We start from the raw sequence: 22249 nt of genomic DNA, 5'->3' as shown, positions 1-22249 counted from the left end.
TCATAATTAAACACTTATTCTAGGCATTTGAACTCCCTGCACTTAATAGAACAACCAATTACTGCATATATTTGAACACTGAACAACTGGCTTCATAAGCTGGATCTCACATCATGATATTCCCTGGCTTATCAGAGAACATCTATATAAAATTTAACCATTGCCATCTTTAGCTACTAGTGAATATTCTGATGACAGAACATATTTATACTAATGTATTTTCAAAAATAGTTATTAGTAATTATGACTGACTCCATGAAGGTATATTATATTATGCAGAAGAAACACAAATGAAAAAAATCACAGCTCAGTTGTTCAACACATTGGGTCCTGATTATTCCTCATAATATCCTAATTAAGATAATTAAGTCATATAAAAAGGACTTCATCTATATCTATATATGTGTGTGTATAAACATACACACATTTTTCAAATAGTCAAAATGATAATCATAATCAAACAAAAAGGTGATAGCTGCTTACAAAAATAATGTACTATGTTAGGTTTTGTTTCAGAGATTTTAACCTATTTGAGGATAAATTACCCTATCACATGAAGATAATAGAAAGCTGTAGAAACAAAACAAAGCTACAAATTATTCGTACAAGTAAGGACTATAGTAGAAGGGGACACTTGAGATAAAAAGGAAGGGCCAGGCACTGTGGCTCATGCCTAATCTCAGCACTTTGGGAGGCCGAGGAGGGCAGATCACTTGAGGTCAGGAATTCAAGACCAGCCTTACCAACATGGTGAAACACCATCTCTACTAAAAATACAAAAATTAACCAGGCATGGTGGCACACTCCTATAATCCTAGCTACTCGGGAGGCTAAGCCATGAGAATCTCTTGAATATGGGAGGCAGAGGTTACAGCGAGCTGAGATTGGGCCACTGCACCCCAGCCTGGGTGACAGAGCAAGACTCTGTCTCAAAAAAAAAAAAAAAAAAAAAAAACGAAGAGAAGAAGAGAGGACAACACTCTCTCACCTTTCATCAAATCAGAAATTTGTCCTCAGTCTTCCCTCTTTTGTCTGAGTCATTAATCTCTACTTCTCTAATTAATGATATGAATAAATCTTGTTTCAATATTTTCCTTCTTAAAAATACTTTCCAGTAGATGCCTGTTTTTTGTCTGCTTTTCTTTGTTGCAAAATTTCCCAACAAAGTTATAGACTTGTTTCTGCTGTGTCATATCTATCTCTATTCAACCTACTGTGATTCAGTTTTCATCTCCCCAACATCCCTGAATCCATTTTGGTCAAGATTCCTAGCCCTCAATACTTACCAAATTTAAATCAGTTCTCAGTCCTCCAGTCCACATTTGCCTAACAACCACTCAAAACATTTGACATGTTGATCAGTTTCTCCTTCCTGAAACCTCTTTTATTTCTTGGCTTTTGTGCTTTGCATTTATATACTGGCAAGAAATCTATCTGTCTACCCATATGTCTATCTACATATCCATTCATTCATTTTACCAGAACGCTTAGAAATTTGCATGTGTCTTAGTACTTTTTTCTCTATAACAGAATACCTAAGACAGGGTAATTTATGAAGAAAGAGGTTTATTTAGCTTTCAGTTCTGCAGGCTGGGAAGTTCAAGATCCAATGGCTGCATCTGGCAAGGGCCTCATGCTGTGTTAAAACATGGTAGAAAAGTGGAAGGGCAAATGAATGCATGCAAAAATAAATAAATAACATGGTGGCAAACCCATTTATAACAACTCACTCTCATGGGAGCTAATCTATCTCCAAGAGAACAAATCCATTCCCATGAGAAATAATCCAGTCTCATAAAAAAGACATTAATCCACTTTAATGACCTAATCTTGTTTTTAATTATACTTTAAGTTTTAGGGTACATGGGAACAACGTGCAGGTTAGTTACATATGTATACATGTGCCATGTTGGTGTGCTGCACCCATTAACTCTTCATTTAACATTAGGTATATCTCCTAATGCTATCCTTCCTCCCTAACCCCACCCCACAACAGTCCTCGGAGTGTCATGTTCCCCTTCCTGTGTCCATGTGTTCTCATTGTTCAATTCCCACCTATGAGTGAGAACATGTGGTGTTTTGTTTTTTGTCCGTGTGATAGTTTGCTGAGAATGATGGTTTCCAGTTTCATCCATGTCCCTACAAAGGACATGAACTCATCATTTTTATGGCTGCATAGTATTCCATGGTGTGCCACATTTTCTTAATCCATTCTATCATTGTTGGACATTTGGGTTGGTTCCAAGTCTTTGCTATTGTGAATAGTGCCGCAATAAACATACATGTGCATGTGTCTTTATAGCAGCATGATTCATAATCTTTTGGGTATCTACCCAGTAATGGGATGGCTGGGTCAAATGGTATTTCTAGTTCTAGATCCCTGAGGAATCGCCACACTGACTTCCACAATGGTTGAACTAGTTTACAGTCCCACCAACAGTGTAAAAGTGTTCCTATTTCTCCACATCCTCTCCAGCACCTATTGTTTCCTGACTTTTTAATGATGGTGATTCTAACTGGTGTGAGATGGTATCTCATTGTGGTTTTGATTTGCATTTCTCTGATGGCCAGTGATGATGAGCATTTTTTCATGTGTCTTTGGCTGCATAAATGTCTTCTTCTGAGAAGTGTCTGTTCACATCCTTTGCCCACTTTTTGATGGGGTTGTTTGTTTTTTTCTTGTAAATTTATTGGAGTTCATTGTAGATTCTGGATATTAGCCCTTTGTCAAATGCAAACATTTTCTTCCATTCTGTAGGTTGCCTGTTCACTCTGATGGTAGTTTCTTTTGCTGTGCAGAAGCTCTTCAGTTTAATTAGATCCCATTTGTCGATTTTGGCTTTTGTTGCCATTGCTTTTGGTGTTTTAGACATGAAGTCCTTGCCCATGCCTATGTCCTGAATGGTATTGCCTAGGTTTTCTTCTAGGGTTTTTATGGTTTCAGGTCTAACATATTTAAGTCTTTAACCCATCTTGAATTAATTTTTGTATAAGGTGTAAGGAAGGGATCCAGTTTCAGCTCTCTACATATGGCTAGCCAGTTTTCGGGCAAAAACTGGAAGCATTCCCTTTGAAAACTGGCACAAGACAGGGTGCCCTCTCTCACCACTCCTATTCAACCTACTGTTGGAAGTTCTGGCCAAAGCATTCAGGCAGGAGAAGGAAATAAAGGGTATTCAATTAGGAAAAGAGGAAGTCAAATTGTCCCTGTTTGCAAATGACATGATTGTATATCGTCTCAGCCCCAAATCTCCTTAAGCTGATAGGCAACTTCAGCAAAGTCTCAGGATACAAAATCAATGTGCAAAAATCACAAGCATTCTTATACACCAATAACAGAAAAACAGAGAGCCAAATCATGAGTGAACTCCCATTCACAATTGCTTCAAAGAGAATAAAATACCTAGGAATCCAACTTACAAGGGACGTGAAGGACCTCTTCAAGGAGAACTACAAACCACTGCTCAATGAAATAAAGAGGATACAAACAAATGGAAGAACATTCCATGTTCATGGGTAGGAAGAATCAATATGGTGAAAATGGCCATACTGCCCAAGGTAATTTACAGATTCAATGCCATCCCCATCAAGCTACCAATGACTTTTTCAGAATTGGAAAAAACTACTTTGAAGTTCATATGGAACCAAAAAAGAGCCCGCATTGCCAAGTAAATTCTAAGGCAAAAGAACAAAGCTGGAGGCATCATGCTACCTGACTTCAAACTATACTACAAGGCTACAGTAACCAAAACAGCATGGTACTGGTACCAAAACAGAGATACAGACCAATGGAACAGAACAGAGCCCTCAAAAATAATGCTGCATATCTACAACCATCTGGTCTTTGAAAAACCTGACAAAAACAAGCAATGGGGAAAGGATTCCCTATTTAATAAATGGTGCTGACCTAATCATTTTTAAAGGCAACACCTCTCAACACCACCATCTTGAAGACTGAGCCTCAACATGAGTTTTGTTGTGGACAAACCATATTCAGACCATAGCAGCATGTAATTGGTAAAGCAGAAGTTAAGTGGCAGATGAGTGTTAATGCTTAGGTCAGTATGGTGTGAGGGGCTGGAGCAGTGTACAGACATGGTATCAGAACTGCTGACACATATTGTTGGTTCATGTATTGAGCAGCATCTGGGCCTGCAGTCCCTCCGGCTTCCACCAAATGCCATCATTAAGCTTCTCTAACTCCTGGGTCAGGTGCATTTGCCCCCCAATGTCTTCTCATTACACTTAGAGTCAATCCTCAAGAATTATAATTGCCTATAACACTCTATATAACATTATCTTTATCTTCATCTCTGATCTTATCTCTTATCACACTTCAATTTATTTGCTCCATTCAAAACATATTGCTTGTTTTTATTTCTCAGCTCCCCAAATTTTTACCTGATATTTCTTTTGCCTATAAGATCTTCTCTTGGTTCTTTAGACAACTCATTATTTTATTCACTACATTCAAGATGTTTCCACAAATGTCACCTTTTCCAAATGAAGTCATTTCTCTGACATATCTTTTTAAAATAGCCATACACCCATTTGCTTTTTTCTATTATTTTTTAATTTTGATTTAATTTCTGGAATACATTGCAGAATATTCAGGTTTGTTACATAGGGTATACATGTGCCATGGTGGTTTGCTGCACCTATCAACCTGTTATCTAGGTTTTAAGCCCCACATGCATTAGGTATTTGTCCTAATGCTCTCCCTCCCCTTGCCCCCAAACCCCCAACAGGCCCTGGTGTGTGATGTTCCCCTCCCTGTGTCTGTGTGTTCTCATTGTTGAACTCCCACTTATAAGTGAAAACATGCAGTGTTTGGTTTTTTGTTCCTGTGTTTGTTTGCTGAGAATGATGGCTTCCACCTTCATCCATGTCTCTGCAAAAGACATGAACTCATTCTTTTTTATGGCTGCATCGTATTCCATGGTGTATTTGTGCCACATTTTCTTTATCCAGTCTATCTTTGATGGGCATTTGGGTTGGTTCCAAGTCTTTGCTATTGTAAACAGTGCTGCAATAACATACGTGTGCATGTGTCTTTATAGTAGAATGATTTGTAATCATTTGGGTATATACCCAATAATGGGATTTCTGGGTCAAATGATATTTCTGGTTCTAGATCCTTGAGGAATCGCCATACTGTCTTCCACAATGGTTGAACTAATTTACACTCCCACCAACAGTGTAAAAGCATTCCTATTTCTCCACAGCCTTGCCAACATCTCTTGCTTCCTGACTTTTTAATAATTGCCATTCTAACTGACGTGAGATGGTATCTCATTGTGGTTTTCATTTGTATTTCTCTAATGACCGGTCATAATGAGCATTTTTTCATATGTCTGTTGGCTCCATAAATGTCTTCTTTTGAGAAGTGTCTGTTCATATCCTTTGCCCACTTTTTGATGGGGTTGTTTGCTTTTTTCTTGTAAATTTGTTTAGGTTCCTTATAGATTCTAAATATTAGAACTTTGTCAGATGGATGCACTTATTTTCTTATTTCAACATTCACTTCCTATGTGCACACACACACATTTGTGTATGTGTGTATTTATTATCTACCCCCTTGATCTGGAAAAGTGGTCAACAAACTATAGCATACTGGGGAAATTGCGGCAAGGCCTGTGAGCTAAGAATGATCTTTGAATGTTTAAAAGATTGCAAGAGGTAGAGGAGAAGGAGAGCAAGAAGGATGAAGGTGAAGGGAACAAGAAATGTGACGGAGATCACCCACAAAACCTAAAATATTTACCATCTGGCTCTTTATAAAAGATTATCTATACACATTTGTCTTGAAGTTCCTCAAAGACAGAACCATACCTGCTACATAGGAACACTTGCCAATCATTTATAAGGAGGAGCTCATTCAGTCCTTAAAGCATTAAAGAAAATTTTATACCAAAAATAATACATATTCAACTTTCAGAAATTTATATTAGTTATATAAGTAAAATAAAATGAAAGGTGCTGTAGCATTTCCAGGAAGAAGAATAATGCAAAGTCACTAAGACATAGAAAATATGGCACTTAAGAGAACATTTAGGAAGAAGTCCCAGCCATATTTTTTGACAATAAGAAATATATTTAGTAATTGGCATTCATTTTAATAAAATATTTATGTGGTTGTCTTTGTCTTTTGCCTTCACTTAAGTAAAACCCTCTTCTCATTTAACCTAAAACTTCATTTGCCTGTAGCAGGAGTAGGAGACAGTATTTTACAATGACTCTAGAAAGAATGCAAATACAAAAATTCAACTAAAATTTGGATTCTGAGAGTATGAATGAGATTTTGCAGAAAGATAATTGGCTTAAAAATAGAAATTTTGAGAGAAAAAGTATATGTTGATTTCATTTAAATATTGTTTAAAACTATTTGAATGTTGTTTAAACTATCCCAGGAAGAGCAGAGCTGAGGATTTCTTTGATAGGATAATTCCTTTTTTTCTCTTGGGGCCTAAGCCATTTAAACTTGCTGATCTTTAATAGATTTTAAAAATTACATTGAAATAAATAAATAAAAGAAAGATTTGCTCTTTCCAGACTAAGGGATTGACTGGCAAGTCAGGGAAACAGAAAGAGGAAAAGAGAGAGTAGGGGGAGGTTTAAGGATGCTTTTCCCTGGCTTCTGGGCCCACAGGTGCATGAAATGAGGGAGAGGGCCATCATAGTCTAGACAGATGTGTGAGTTTGTAACATGTATCCCCAGGCATAGTAAGACGTTATTTAAAACCTTCAGGCAGAGACCTAGATGTTCACATATTTTTATAAGCCATAGGATAATGGTGTATCACAAGTAGATATAGCTAAATATATAATTTTATAGCAGCTTCCTGGATCCCCATGGCCTGAATGTGTATAAAAGAGAGCAAGATAATTGCTGGTGACTGGATGGAGGCATGGAAGTTCAAGGAACACAGGCAGGCCTTTCGATCAGCACAAATAGACTTGCAGAGGTTGGAACTTGGATATATATAGCAAAAGTCTGGGGTCCTGGACTCTAAAATGGCACCTACATATAATCCCATACAAGGCAGGCATGACAAGTCTTACAGGTCAAGAATTAGACAAATTTAGCAACCAAGAGCAAAGATCAGTGAAGCTCCTTTGGACACCAGTCGATACCCTTTCCCCTATACATCACTTTTCCCTATATTAAAAGCAGGGGAAAGAGGTAATTTAAAAAAACAAAAACTGAGCTCCTACATCCCAATAAATGGGAAGTTTTAAGGAAATACTATTTAGGATAAAACAAAATCATATCAAAACAAAGAAACCCAGCAAAAATGAATGTAACAGTATGGTATAACAAAGGAAACATGGATTTGGGGGTTCATTCAGCTACTTAGTTTGTTGTTGCTGTTGTTTTTAATATTGGCTTTAACCCTTATTTATATAACTGGGCAAAGTAATGATCTTTAATTCTGACTTGTCTCTATTTCTTCTATTGAAATGATAGCATTTACTTTACAGGGTGTTTCTTTTTTTTTTTTTTTTTTTTTTTTTTTGAGACGGTTAAATGTCTTCTCTTCCCAGAAATTTCTCAGAACCTAACGGTTTCTCAGTATTTGTTATGCTCACCCAGCACAACACCGTGGAAACTGTAAAATAACACTGTAGGGAGTCACTTATTCGTGCCAATCATTTGCAGACAAAGGAAATCTCTCCCGTGTTCCTCATATCTATTTCCAATGGTAAAATCACATAATTGTTAGAGAAACACAAATAAAATTATACCATACACCAAAAAATTTTTAAATTAATTTTCTAAAATTACCCTAAAGAGAGAAAATATTCACTATAATTCTATAGTTCAGAGAAAGCACTCCTAATGTTAGACATTTTATATATACTTATAGAGAGATACATTCTAGTGTAAGGTGCTTTCCTCTATGTATATGTTTTAATTTTCTTGAATAAATATTTAGAAGGTTCATAAATTAGGTAGATATTTACCATTATGAGAAACTGACAGGTTGGTTTTCAGATGAGTTGTTTCATTTGCAGACCCATCACTGATGTGTGAAAATTCCAGTTGCATAAATTAACTCATTTAATACTCCTTCAAATACTTTGAGGTCAGTATTATCATCATATTCATTGACAATGATCAAGTCAGGCTTTGAATGCATCCTGTTTGGCCTTCCAAATGGGATTCTTACGACTATATCATACCAGTAAGCTCATTTTTAATTCCATTCATCTGGTTGAAAGGTAGAAATTAAATATGGTTGAGAATTTAATCTCTTAGCTATCATGTGGAGCAGTCTGTTTCCTTCTGTCAGCATTTGCTCATGCACATGATCCACTCCTCTTCTACCCTGATTTCTGCTTAAACGTCTGTTGGTTTGTGTTCCTCATTCTAGGACAGATTGTCCAATTTCCTGGTCAAGCCAGGCCCCTCTGCTCCCCTGCTTTGGACACTACTCCGTAAGTCTCAGCCTGTGAGGTGATTCATGTAGTCTCCTCACTTGAATGAGGAAAAAAAATCTTTCCTTCCGATTTTCCCACCTTTTAAGAATTAGGCCACAAAGTTTGTAGTCCCCTGTTCTCAAATTCCTAGATGTCTTAGTAAAACAACTTGTTACAGTGTCGCTTATTTGCTCTCCAGGCTTGTAGCACATGCCCCTGGGTATATGAAGGAGATGAAAGAGGCTAAAGAATGATTTCAGCGGCACAAACTGTGACCTCCAGCAATCCTAGTGCATGGAACTTTTCTTCCATTTCACTGAGTCAAATCAGGACATCCTGTCAGCTGCTCTCCCTTCTGTAAATATATTCAGAAATGCCTAAATCGGAGTCTGTTATGCTAAAGGGAAACTCAAACAAGTCATAATCTCAATATTTTACAAGTCAAAATAAGTATTTGATAATTATGCAGGCTTAAGAAATATGTTCAAATTGTTTGCTTAAAATTTTCAGCTTTCCAGTTGTCTTAGCATTAAAGCCTTGCTGACATGGTGTAGAATGTCCAAGGCTTAATATTGTGGTTCAGATGCTCATTATGGAAATAGAATATTACTATCAATATGACAGTTCTGCCTCCCAAGGGACAGGATATCACATCAGTTATAAAACATAGCTCCTTTTCAGTCACTGATCACTGGACTGAAGACAATTTTAAGGCTATCAACAGCAGCGATCTTAATCATTTACAAGAAATAAAATAATACATGTTCCTAAAAGGTAAAATACATCATCGAGGTTCTTGATTACCTTGAAAATAAGACTTTGAAGTGATTGATTTGAAGTTATTAATTAATACTTAACATAATGTGTTTACTCAGAGTCCTAAAAACCTAAAGGTATGTATAAAGAAGGAAGAGGCATTGATGTAGCACTTGCATGCACCCAGCATTGTTCCAAGCACCTTACATTTAGAAGCTTAATTAATTTCAGAACAACTCTATGAGACTCATTATTGTTTCTTTTTCACTTTTAAATGAAAAAATAAGAGAGACATAAAGCATCTCACCTGTGATCATACAGCCTTTGAGGTTTGAATACACAGTCTTTGTCCCCAGTGTAAAAATGACTAAGGTCTAATTCCATAGGTGTCTTTTCATTCTTGGAAATTTTAATGACACTAGACTTTTTGGGGAAAAAATCACTAATTTTGACAATATGGGTAATCACACTTTTGATTCCTTTCCCATAAACTATTAAGGAAATATGGACTTGATTATATACAGGTGCATTTGTCATTCGTGTGTGTTTTTTTCACAGAATGGAGTAGCAGGTTATTTTTTGTGGCTAACCTCCCTAACTAATTATGGTTTAACTTTATCCCAAGGAACAATTTCCAAAATTGAGAAACAATAAATAATAAATAATATGTTCATGCATATCTAGTCCTTCTGCGGCAGAAAGACTAAGGAATTCTTACTCTTTCAGTATGGAAATTAATACACTAGATAACCACCTTTCCGGTTAATTGTGGCTCATAGGTGGTTGGTTACCTGGAAAAGTTAGTGAACGTAGAAACTAATTAGAGAATATTACTTTCGATTTACTCTGTGTCAGTCACTGTTCTAGTACTTTACATATAAGAAGTAGCCTTGTCAGTTTCAGACATTTGGTAGACCTTGGCATGAATCAGCATGGTTTTAAAGGAGGGTGATACATCTGCTAATTTAACAAGTGGACCAAGTGGAGGTTTACTAATGGATGGCAAATTCAATGGGGTCTAAGCATATTCTCTTTCCAACTGCCTAGCTTCTAGTTTTGTGTCTGGCGTTTACTAGCTGTGTGACTTAGAAACATTTAATCTTTCTTGGTCTCAGTTTTCCCATCTGTAAAGAGGTATTAATAATAATGCCTACCTAAGAAAGCTATTGGGAAGATTAAGTGAGATGGTGTATGTTGAAAGTCCTTTGTGTCATATCTGGACTATGCAAAGTTCTCAGTAATGGTTAACTTGCATTAGTTCTTTAAGAATAGAGCTTTATGTATTGTATAATCTGCACTCTTTATCTAACCTATTTCAAGAACAATGATTATAGAAAAATTGGACAAATCACGAGTTTCAGTCTAGAGTCTACCAATAACTGTATTTCTGACCTTCAGTGTCACTTATTCCTCAAGCTTTTAAGTTTAATCACTAGCAAAATGGAGTCAAACTACATGACTTTAAAGACTTTTCCAGTACTAAAATTTTATGGTTTTTATTAAGTGCTAAAATCATCACACAGTTTAGTTACCCAAAATGTGGGACACTAAAAATCTTAAACATTATTCAAATAAAGCAGTGATTTTTAAAAATAGAAAACAATTAGTTTAATCTTCTATGACTTCTAGTTATAGTTTTACTGAAGACAAGTAGATTTTGTTGTCATTTAAAAATAATTTTTAATGGGTTTAATTATATAAGAAATTGTGACTTATTATACAAAGGAGTGGGTGAATTTATTATATCAAATAATTAAAGGACAGATTCTGAGAAAAAATTGAAACCAGTATATCCTGATTTCATCCTCATGTTACAGACACAAAAGGATATACAGAACCAGTATTTGTTCTTGTCCCTAATATTCACGATTTCTTTATGACTTACTAAAGATACAGTAAAATACCATTCATGATGAATATGTAACCAGTGAATTTATAAACTTAAATTCTTTCTCTTCTGATAAAAATTTCCAGTGAATTTCAAACTGTTAGTATAATTGCTTTAGTTACTTCTCGCTAAATCTAATTACATTAAATTAAATTAAAATTCTACTAAAGTTCTCCAATATTCACTATATATAAAGATGAATGTATTTATGAAATAGATAGAAATATACTGTACATTGAAATAGTCAGAAAATATCAATATATTTGAATTTTTGAAGTAATATCAACACATGTTGCCTTACAAACTTCCTTAGAATTGAACATTAAAATGAAATAGGTTATTTCTAATCTCTTCATTATATCTGCTTTCAGAAATAAAGTGTGGGCTGAGTTGCCAACATTTGCTTTTCGACAGTAGAGTGCTTCGGTAGGAATACTGACCATTGCAGTAAATTGACCTATATAGTAAGAAAATGTGGCACATATACACCATGGGATACTATGCAGCCATAAAAAATGATGAGTTCATGTCCTTTGTAGGTACATGGATGAAACTGGAAATCATCATTCTCAGTAAACTATCACAAGGACAAAAAACCAAACACCGCATGTTCTCACTCATAGGTGGGAACTGAACAATCAGAACACATGGATAAATCACTTCAGTTTAATGTAATGATGTCACATTTAAAGGTAAAAATCAATTATTAAATTTGTTAGTTAACATCTAGAATCCTCTTGATCATCTAAAACATATATGATCACATAAAAACATTCTATATGAAGCCATTTAAAAAGTCATGATTCTTACATTTCAAGATGTTACATTTTAAAATGTCTCAGCATATCTAGAAAGGCAGTATTATAGAAATCCTAATAAATAACTAAACTAGTTAAGAGAGGTAATAAATTTGACATAGATATAGCCAACTTTTTATTATCTTGGGGGAAGATAGAAAATGAAATCCATAGATAATCCTCAAATCTGATTTTTGTAGTTACATTCAATCTGCTCCCCTGCTGAAACCTTCAACAGAGGTGATCATGCAGACACACTGGGTGAAGTTAGTAACCTTATCTCTCCTTTTCTCTAGACCAGTGTGAGGGAGAGGAAAAATGGGGGAGGGGTGGCAGTAAAGAAAAGAGCAAGGAGAATAAGCTCACTTCATCATTCACAAAGACATATTCAGACCTGCAACTCTGAATGGCTGCCCCTCATATTGCTGGACATATATAGGCAGTTCTAGCCACCATGTTCACTCTGATACAAATTTAAAACGAGATTTTGGGATAGGCTCTGAAGTGTTGTCACAATATGTACTTGATTCTGTTTCACAGTTGAAAAAGCAACCAAACGTAATGGAACAAGTCAGATAGAATTCTATTAGCATTGCAGTTTGCCATTTGCAGCTGTAACTTATGGACAAATACCTTAACTCTTGCAAACCTTAATTTCCTCAATACTTAAAATGAGTTTCTAAAACCTGTCTTTATAAGTTTGTTGGTTGGATTGGAGCACACATAATTTTCCTAACATGGTGCCTTGGACATAGGAGTGGCCCAATAAAAGTATCAATTATTAGAACAGTTAGTTAAGATGAAATCAGTCTTCCTTTAACAATAATGGATTATTTGCTTAATTATAAAAGAGTGGAGAAAAATATTGCCCAGTTCTAAAATATGTGTACCAGTGACTTCTTTTCAAAAACCTATTAAAGGCATTTATTGTTTATTCTTTCTCAATGGAAATAATTTGAAATACATCTTTCTGCTTTAAAAGATATAGAATCTACAAACAAGCTTATTGGATAGGAGACTCAGGCTAAGATTATGTTCAAAGTGTAAGAAAATTTACAGTTAGGTAAATTATGCTTGGACATAAACCCAGGTTCTGTGAAAGACAGGGTAGTATCCTGAGCAAGCATGCCAATGCAGATAATTCAGATAATTCATGATTATTATGAGTTTATGGCTTGCAACTCACTCTTGTCTTATAGGTAAGTATAAGATATGGATGAATGATCAATAGCTGAGATTGTCTTCTGTTAGAGAAAACATATGAGGAAGTGAAATGAAGTAGAAAAAGAAAAAGCAAAAAGTGTCAGAGAGAAAGGAGGCAAATAAAAAGGAGGGGGTAAAAGCAGTAGAAGAGAAGGAGGAAGTCAACTGAGGAAGCAAGTGAGAATGTTGAGAAAGGTGATATGACTGACTCTTAAATATCTTAGGTTTTTGTTTCCTTTACAAAATTAGGGTTTTTTTGCAGCGTTATTATAGTTTATTTGATTTTTTTATACTAAAAGGCTAACTTTATAGGTCTTTCAAGCAAAATCAAATAAACAAACAAAACAAAACTATAAAGGAGTGGCTAATAATACTGATTTTAATAGACTACAGCCATTAGTATTAAAAAAAGATTAAACTTCTATTTTGTTCTATCAAAATTTTAGGAATATTTCTTATAAAATTGAAAATAAGTTTTAGTGCCTTTAAAATAGGGAAGAGGAGAAGGTAGAGTATATATACCCCTGTCACCTTTCTCCAACAGTGTCAGTGGAGGGTCTCATCAGGAGCCTGGGCTTCCACACGCACCTGGCAGTAATAAGAATGGTGGCACAGGAGGCCTGCTGAAAATGGGATGTAAACATTTTTATTTCTTAGTGATGTCTTGCTTTCAAAACACTACCAATACATATCAATGGGGCATGGATGCCAACTTTCCCCAAAAAGCATTCTGGTTACCTGATATGGGAGAGTAGAAAAGTATCCTTAAATCAGGGCCAGAGAACACATATAAATTGTAAGTTATAAGGTACTGGATCCTTTGAACACAAAATCAATCTTTTCAATAACTCCGTTCCCAGTGGGTCTGGCACTGTGCCTGATATTCCTGTTACGAAAATTCCTTTGAGTTACAACATGGCCTTCAGAAAAATCTTTGTTAAATCAAAGTACATGACTTGGGATGTTTAACAACTTGGTGTCTTATCAGTTTGAATTAGATAATTAGCTGTCAAAAGGAGCCTCTAGAGAGAGAAACATAGGTTAAGTACATTTAATTGAGTGAAAGTACAAACGGGGATAGAAGGATTTTCACAGATCATAGCCCTGTTAGCACCAGAAATAGGATTGCTCTACCGAAGAGAAATCTGCAGAAAAGATAGCAAAACGAGCCAAAGTCAGCATAGAGGAGAAAAGAAACAAACAAACAAACAAACAAAATACAAACCAACAAACAAAAAACAACCTACTTTCTGATTCTGCCTAGACTGCCCCTAACCTAAATGAAATCTATTCATTTTTTACCCTTGTTTTAATGGTGAGATATGAAAAGTGGCATGCTGGAGAGAGAAATGAGTAGTCATATGTCAACAGCAACAATACAATTTCTGGAACAGCCTCCTGCGTATTTTCTAAAGATAATTAGATTGCAAATCCTCCTCAGGAAGAAGAACAAAAAGAGTATAGTTGAGTTTTCAGGTTTTTTGATAATTTTTTTCCCATATGTCCTTGCAAACTTAAAGAAAAAAGAATAGTTTATGTTACTTTCTAAAAAAAACTATAATTCCAATTTCTAGATAAGTCTCTCTTCCTCTATTTGTCTATACTTCCTATTTGTTACAGCTAAAACCCCTGGACATCATATATAAAACAACCAAAAGAGAACTCTGAGAGGTAGGGGGAAAAAGTCGTATCAGCAAGGTAACTGACATAATATTTTCAGCTATTTCCCTGTGGATATGTATTCCTTTTTTACAGCTGTTTACTAATATAGAAAATACTTCAATACACATCTTTGAATATGTGCATTACATGTCTTAGTATGCAAGGACTGCCATAACAACATACCATAAACTGGGTTGCTTTTAAAGAAAAGAAATGTATTTCTCACCGTTCTGGAGGTTGGGAGTCCCAGATGAAATGTCAGCAAGTTTGGTTTTGCCTGAGGCTTCTCTGCTTGGCTTGTAGATAGCTGTCTTCTTGTTATGTCTTTATATGGCCTTTTCTATATGTGGTCACAACCCTAATGTCTCTTTTTCTTTTTATAAGGGCCCAGTCGTATTGAATTAACATCCCACTGTTGTGACTTTGTTTAACCTTAATTACCTCTTTAGAGGTGCTCTCTGCAAATATAGTCACATACTGGGAGCAGGGCCTCAGCATATGAATTTTGAGAGAACGCACTTCTGTCCATAGTAATGGGCTTTTCTCAATCATTGCTTTTAGCCCTTTGGAGTAGTTTCCTTGAAGTAACATTTCTGCTTCATATGTGATAAGTTATGTTTAACTCTAATAGGTAGATGCTGGTTTTCATAAAGGAATGACATGGTGGTGAGTTCTCTTGGCTTTATTTTAGCTTCATATAGTACAGACCAGCTACTGCAGAAGCCAGACTCCCAGAAATGTTAATACATGCAGACAAAAAGAAGACCCCCAAAATATCGCTCTCTCTGGCCAAAAAGCAAGGAAAGAAAGAAAGTCACAAAACTTTTAGATAATAACGATTCTACTCCAACCGAATTACCACACACACACACATACACACACGAAAATAAACAAAACCTGTGGTTTATTCTCAGCCCTGCCAGCAAAGGTTGTGTGGAGAGCCTAGACTCGAACTCTGCTCGACTAGTGAGACCCCTAGCACTCCGGCTAAGCTGGTGCCAGAGAAGCAGAGGAAGGACCTCAGACCTTCATCATTGTCAGGCACTAACAAGTGATACCCCTGTCACCTTTCCCCAACAATGTCAGTGGAGGTCTTGTCGGGAGCCCGGGCTTCCACACCCACCTGGCTGTAATAAGAATGGTGGCACAGGAGGCCTGCTGAAAATGGGATGTAAATATGATTCTACACCTTATAGCACAATACTCAAAATACCCAGGCTTCAATGGGAAATCACTTACTATACCAAGAATCAGGAAGATCTCAAGCAGATTGTAAAAAGATAATCAGTAGATGACAACAGTGAGATGGCACTGATGCTAGAATAATCTGACCATAATTTTAAAGTGGCCATAGCTGCTTTAAAGCATAAAAATGCTTCAAATACCTATGGAAAATGTATCTGTCATTCATTCATTCACTTAAAATTTTGGGGTGCTTACTATATCTTAGGTACTCTGCTATGAAGTAAAAATACAATGGTGAATAAGACAGGCTGTGATCTCAAGAGCATAAAAATGCTTTAAAGCACAGAAATGCTTCAATGAGCAATTATGAAATGATTAAATCGAATGAAAAGGAATGAAAATAAACACATGAAAAGAAAGAGAAGCTATGGAAAAGAAGCACATGAACATTTTATAACGAAATACGATAACTGGGAATAAAAAACTTGGTGAACTCTAAATAGCGCAGTACAAAAAAAATCACCACACAGCGTGATCATCTATCTTTATTTCTGTGAGTCTATTTGATATTATATGAGGATTAAAATGAAATATATGTTTTTCTTTCCCTCTCTCCTTCTCTGTCTCTGTTTCTTTCATGTTTAAATTACCTCATCTGAAAGTGGTTTTAGCTGGTTTCTTTACCAGAATACTGTTGGGAAAAGATGAAATGTTTCTCCTTCATAGTGTGTTTTCTTAACAAGATAATAAATCAAAATTATTGGATAAGAAAATAAATTGCCTATTACACTGTCCATTCTAACTCCCATTAATTGTATTTGATTGTGAAATACAGTTTATAACATTCTAGATACAACTAATTGTATAAATATATTCATTTCACTGACATTGAGAGATGATAATATAAATTGTCTTCTCAAGTGTTGCTTGTTTAGTCGAAATTTACCTTTTAAAATTTGTAACTGTTGTCACCTGACCTCTGACCTCTGAATTTTTCAAACAAGGATAAATAAAATTTGCTGATTTATTGTGATTCAAAGGATAAGAAACCATTGCTATACAAATTCAATTTCTGCTACAAATATTTCAATAGCAACTTTGAAAAATAAGCAGAGAGTTTTTTTAACTGCTTATTTTTTTATATTTGCTAGTCTTTTAGAATTACACAACTGATTAAGTATAAGTCATGCCTCATGGGTGTATAGATAATGAAAGTTTACCCATATTTGTGGAATAAAGGAAGACTTCTCAGAGGAAGTAAGATCTAGTGTGTGTGTGTGTGTGTGTGCACGCGTGTGTGCATTTATATATATTTTTAAAATATGTTTCTTTTTTTTTACAAAAACTTAAAAAATTAGACTGAATTAGATGATAAATACGTTTCTACAAGTCTATATTCTCACTCCAGCATTCTTGGTTGAACTCTAACCATTTCATCTGGAGTATAGACAGAATTATTCTTCATAAGCTCCACATCATATTTCATGAAGTGAATATACCATAATATTTTCAGTTATTTTCTGGTAGATGTGTATTCCTTTTTAAAGTTCTTTACTAATATAGACAATACTTCAATAAACATCTTTGTATACGAACATACGTGTCTTAGTCTGCAAGGGCTTCCGTAACAAAATACCATGGATTGGGTTGCTTTTAAACAAGAGATTTATTTCTCACTGTTCTGGAGGCTGGGAGTCCCAGATGAAATATCTGCAGGTTTGGTTGTGCCTGAGGCTTCTCTTGCTTGTAGATGGCTGTCTTCCTCCTATGTCTTTATATGCCCTTCTCAACATGTGATCATAGCCCTGGTCTCTTTCTTTTCTTGTAAGAGCCCAGTCATATTGGATTAGAGCCCCACTCTCATGACCGCATTTGCCTTAATTACCTCTTTAGAGGCCCTACCTCCAAATATAGTCACATACTGGGGATTAGGCCTTCAGCATAAGAATTCTGAAATAACATACTTCAGTCCATAGCAATAGACCTTTCTCAATCATTGTTTTTATCCCTGTGGAGTAGGTTCCTTGAAGTAACATTTCTGCTTCATATGTGAAATTTTATGTTTAATTTTAATAGATAGATGCTGCTTTTCAATAAGGTGGTAAAATTCATCTTTTTTGTCAGCAAATTTTCTTCATATCTCTACCAGGCATAGGTGAAAAATTCTTTTTATTTTGTTTTCATTCAAAGGGGATGATATACCTCATTAATGATTTAGTATTTATTATCCTCATGAGACTAAACTTAAGATTCTTTATATGCATTTATTGGATATTGAGATTTGATCCCTGTGGAGTCCTTATTGTTATCTTTCGTTCAATTTTAATTGGACTGGGAGCATTTGTTTCTGTTTCTCACAAACTTGGAATTACTTTGCATGTTAGAGATAATAATGATGATAAATTATTCATTATATATTTTTTTCTGGAGTCAATAATGTAGTTTCCCAAATAGTTTTTTAGAGATTCGAGGTTTGCTTGTGAGGTGTTCATGAGAAGTATTGAACAAGTATTTCCAGTTCCCATTAGAATTGAACTTTACTTCACACTTTCATTTCTTAGTTAGGCATTAGCATGTGACTTGTTTTGGGAAATAGACTGTGAGCAGAAAAGGCAGGTCTGATTCCTGGGAGGAAGTATTTAGAGCTAGTGAGTGTACTACAAAAGCCAGCATCATCTATGATGATAATTTTCACATAAGCTTTGATGTCAGGGTGATAAGAGCCACAGACAGCTTAGGATGGATGTACAATCTAATGAGACATAGGCCTTTATTTTTATAACCATTAAGTTTTTGCAGTTTTTATAGCAGCACAATCTAGCCTATCTGAATTAATAGAGTTAGCAACATTCTTCCAAACTCTAGTTTACACTGGATTTAGATATTCTTAAAAACATTTTTATATGGTTTTAAATAAATGAAACATTTTAAAATATTTCAAATTTATTTTTATAATAAAGTAGACATAGAGATCTGACTTCATTTTACTCCATTTGTACAACCTGTTGTAAGAACAATAAGTAATTCATTCTCTCCCATTAAACTGCTGCTTTTATCATCCATAAAGTTCTCATAAATACTGCTTTCTCATTCTGGATTCTATATGAAGTGAAATGATAAATTATTCTGGTCCTACACCGATACAAACTGATTTGTAGGTTTTATCCTATGTCCTAACATACTATAAATTTTTATATAGCCTGATATCCATCTGTTCTTATTTTTTTTCGAAATTTTGGCTTTTATCAACTTAGGTATTATTTTACTTTTTGAATATTTATTCTTTTATATAAAACTTAAATAGTTTTATATAAATCCAAGAAAATATACAATAAATACTCCCTATTGAGTTTCAACTTTCCACTATGGTGTAGTAATAAGAACTGGATTTCTCTTCCCATCATAAATATCTAGAATATTGTACCAAATATTTAAAATCATTATTATTAAACATTAATAAGTCAAATGTAGAGGCAAGTAGAATTCAATAAATCTTCAATTAATCTAAAAGAAGGCATAAACAAGGAAAGCAAGTAGCAAAGAACACATGGAGAAAAGAGAAAACAAAGATGATAGACTTGAATCCACCCTATTAATAAATTACACTATATTAATAAATTATATATATTATATATATAATAAATAAATCCACCATATTAATAACTTACACTAAAAATGTGTGGTCAGACATGTCATTTAAAAGGCATGGATGGCTAGGTTGTATATATATTAAAGAAAAGAACAAACGATATACTTTCTACAAGAAACCCACTTTAAATAAATGCACATATAGGTTAAAAATAAAAGGAGAAAAATCATACTCATTGTATATCAATGAAAGCCAATGAAGAGACAGCAGAGAATAATTTGAACATGGAGAGTTTACCTTAAAGAATTATTAGCTCTAACAGAGAATTGGAATAATGAGGGATTAGCTAATCAGAAGCACATAGAACTCTAGAGACTATATGAATAGCAGATAAAAGGAGCAGCTGCCATCTACAGGGCTAAGAAAGAGTGCACAAGAAAGAAAGAAACTCTTTCTCCCAGAAGTTAGATTCAGACTTTGTAGGAGGGAACACAGCCATGATTCAATCCATATCAGAGTAATTGTGGAGATGCAGCAGAACATTTTGGAAACTTGACCTCTGAATCTTGCTGGAAATTCTCCTTCTAAGGCAAGGGTTGCAGACTTTCCATAAAGGGCCATATAATAAATATTTTAGTCCTTGTGGACCACCATACAATCTCTGTCACTATTTCTCAATTCTGCAATTGTAGTGTGAAAATTGCCAGTACAACTAACTAAAGAAATGGGTATGGCTAGGTTCCAATAAAACTTTATTTGCAAAAACACCTGATAGCCTAGATTTGGCATACCAGCTCTAGTCTTCTAATAACTGCTCTAGAGTGTGGGCGAATTATCTTCAAAGGATGTTCTCACTGAAGGCACTCTGCTCTAGAACATCCTGCTGGAAGCTGTTGGCTCCTGGACACTACAGGGCCTGGTGCCAGAAAAGCCCACCTCGCAACAGGGGTTGGTTACCAGGAAAGCTATGCATGCTCTAGAAACAATTTATTTTTCCAATTTAACTTTGCCAAATTAAGAAAAAATTCCATTAGGATTCCAACTTAAGAATTTACAATATTTGGTTATTTTATTTCTATGAACTGTCTCTCAGGGCCTATGTTTATCAAGAAACTATTATCCTTCATATTGATCCTGCTTATTTCCTGACAGATTTATTTTTAATATATCATTTATTATTCTAACTTTAAACATACTGTTATTGCCGTAATATACACAATAAATACTGAATGCAAATGATTGTTTTGTCTTTTTTAAAAAAATTTAATTTATTATTTGTAGAGACAGACTCTGACTATGTTGTCCCTGCTGGTCTTGAACTCCTGGACTCAACAGATCCTCCTGTGTCAGCCTCCAGAGTACTAGGACTACAGGTGTGTCTCCCTGCTTAGTTTTGTTTTGCCTTGTTTAAGTTTTATTAATAATTTAATCTTATTTTTTAATTACCAGAGTTTCAAATTGTAGAGTTGTAATCCCTCTTATATTCATTAAAATATAAACTGGAATTTGAAAATATCTAGCTAGCTAGCTAGCTATCCACTATTTTCTGTCTATCTATCTATCTATCTAAAATAAACTATCATTCTATTCCTAATTTATTATTTTTCCTTTTCAAAAATTTCAATTATGTTTGGGGTGCAGATGGTTTTTGGTTACATGGATGAGTTCTATCGTGTTGAATTCTGAAATTTTAGGGCACCCATCACCCAAGTAGTGTACACTGTACTCAATATATAGTCTTTTATCCCTCATTCCTCTCCCAACCTTCCTCACTGAATCCCCAAAATCTGTTATATCACTCTGAACATCTTTTTGTCATCCTAGCTTAATCCTCACTTGTAAGTGAGAATATATGGTATTTAGTTTTCCATTACAGAGTTATTACACCTAAAATAATGGACTCCAGCTCCATCCAAGTTGCTGCACAATATATGATTTTGTTCCTTTTTATGACTGAGTAGTATTTCATGGTGTATGTTTACTATATTTTCTTTATTCATTCATTGGTTGATGGACAATTAGGTTGGTTCCACATCTGCAATAGCAAATTATGCTGCTATAAACATGCGTGTAATGTGTCTTTTTCATATAATAGCTTCTTTTTCTTTCAGTAGATACCCATTAGTGGGACTGCTGGATCAAATTGTAGTTCTGCTTTTATTTAAGGAATCTCCATACTATTTCCCATACTGGTTGTAATAGTTTACATTCCCGCCAGCAGTGTAAAAGTGTTTCCTTTTCACTACACTCACCCCAACATTTATTGTTTTCTGACTTCTAAATTATGGCCATTCTTGCAGTAGTAAGGTGGTCTCTCATTGTGGTTTTAATTTGCATTTCCCTTACGATAAGTGATGTTGAACGTTATTTCCTATGTTTGTTGGCTGTTTGGATATCTTGTGAGAAATGTCTATTCGTGTCTGTTGTTCACTTTTTGATGGGATTTTTTTTCTTGCTGATTTGTTTCTTGTAGATTCTGGATACTAGTCCTTTGTCCAATGCATAGTTTGCAAATATTTCCCCCGACTCTGTGAGTTGTCTGTTTACTCTGCTGATTATTTCTTTTGCAGTGCAGAAGCTTTTTAAATTAGGTCTTACTAGGCCGGGCGCGGTGGCTCACGCTTGTAATCCCAGCACTTTGGGAGGCCGAGGCGGGCGGATCACGAGGTCAGCAGATCGAGACCACGGTGAAACCCCGTCTCTACTAAAAAATACAAAAAAAAAAAAATTAGCCGGGCGTGGTGGCGG

Source organism: Hylobates moloch, unplaced genomic scaffold (assembly GCF_009828535.3).
Source record: "Hylobates moloch isolate HMO894 unplaced genomic scaffold, HMol_V3 SCAFFOLD_18, whole genome shotgun sequence".
Lineage (NCBI taxonomy): Eukaryota > Metazoa > Chordata > Mammalia > Primates > Hylobatidae > Hylobates > Hylobates moloch.
This window is presented reverse-complemented; position numbering follows the sequence as displayed.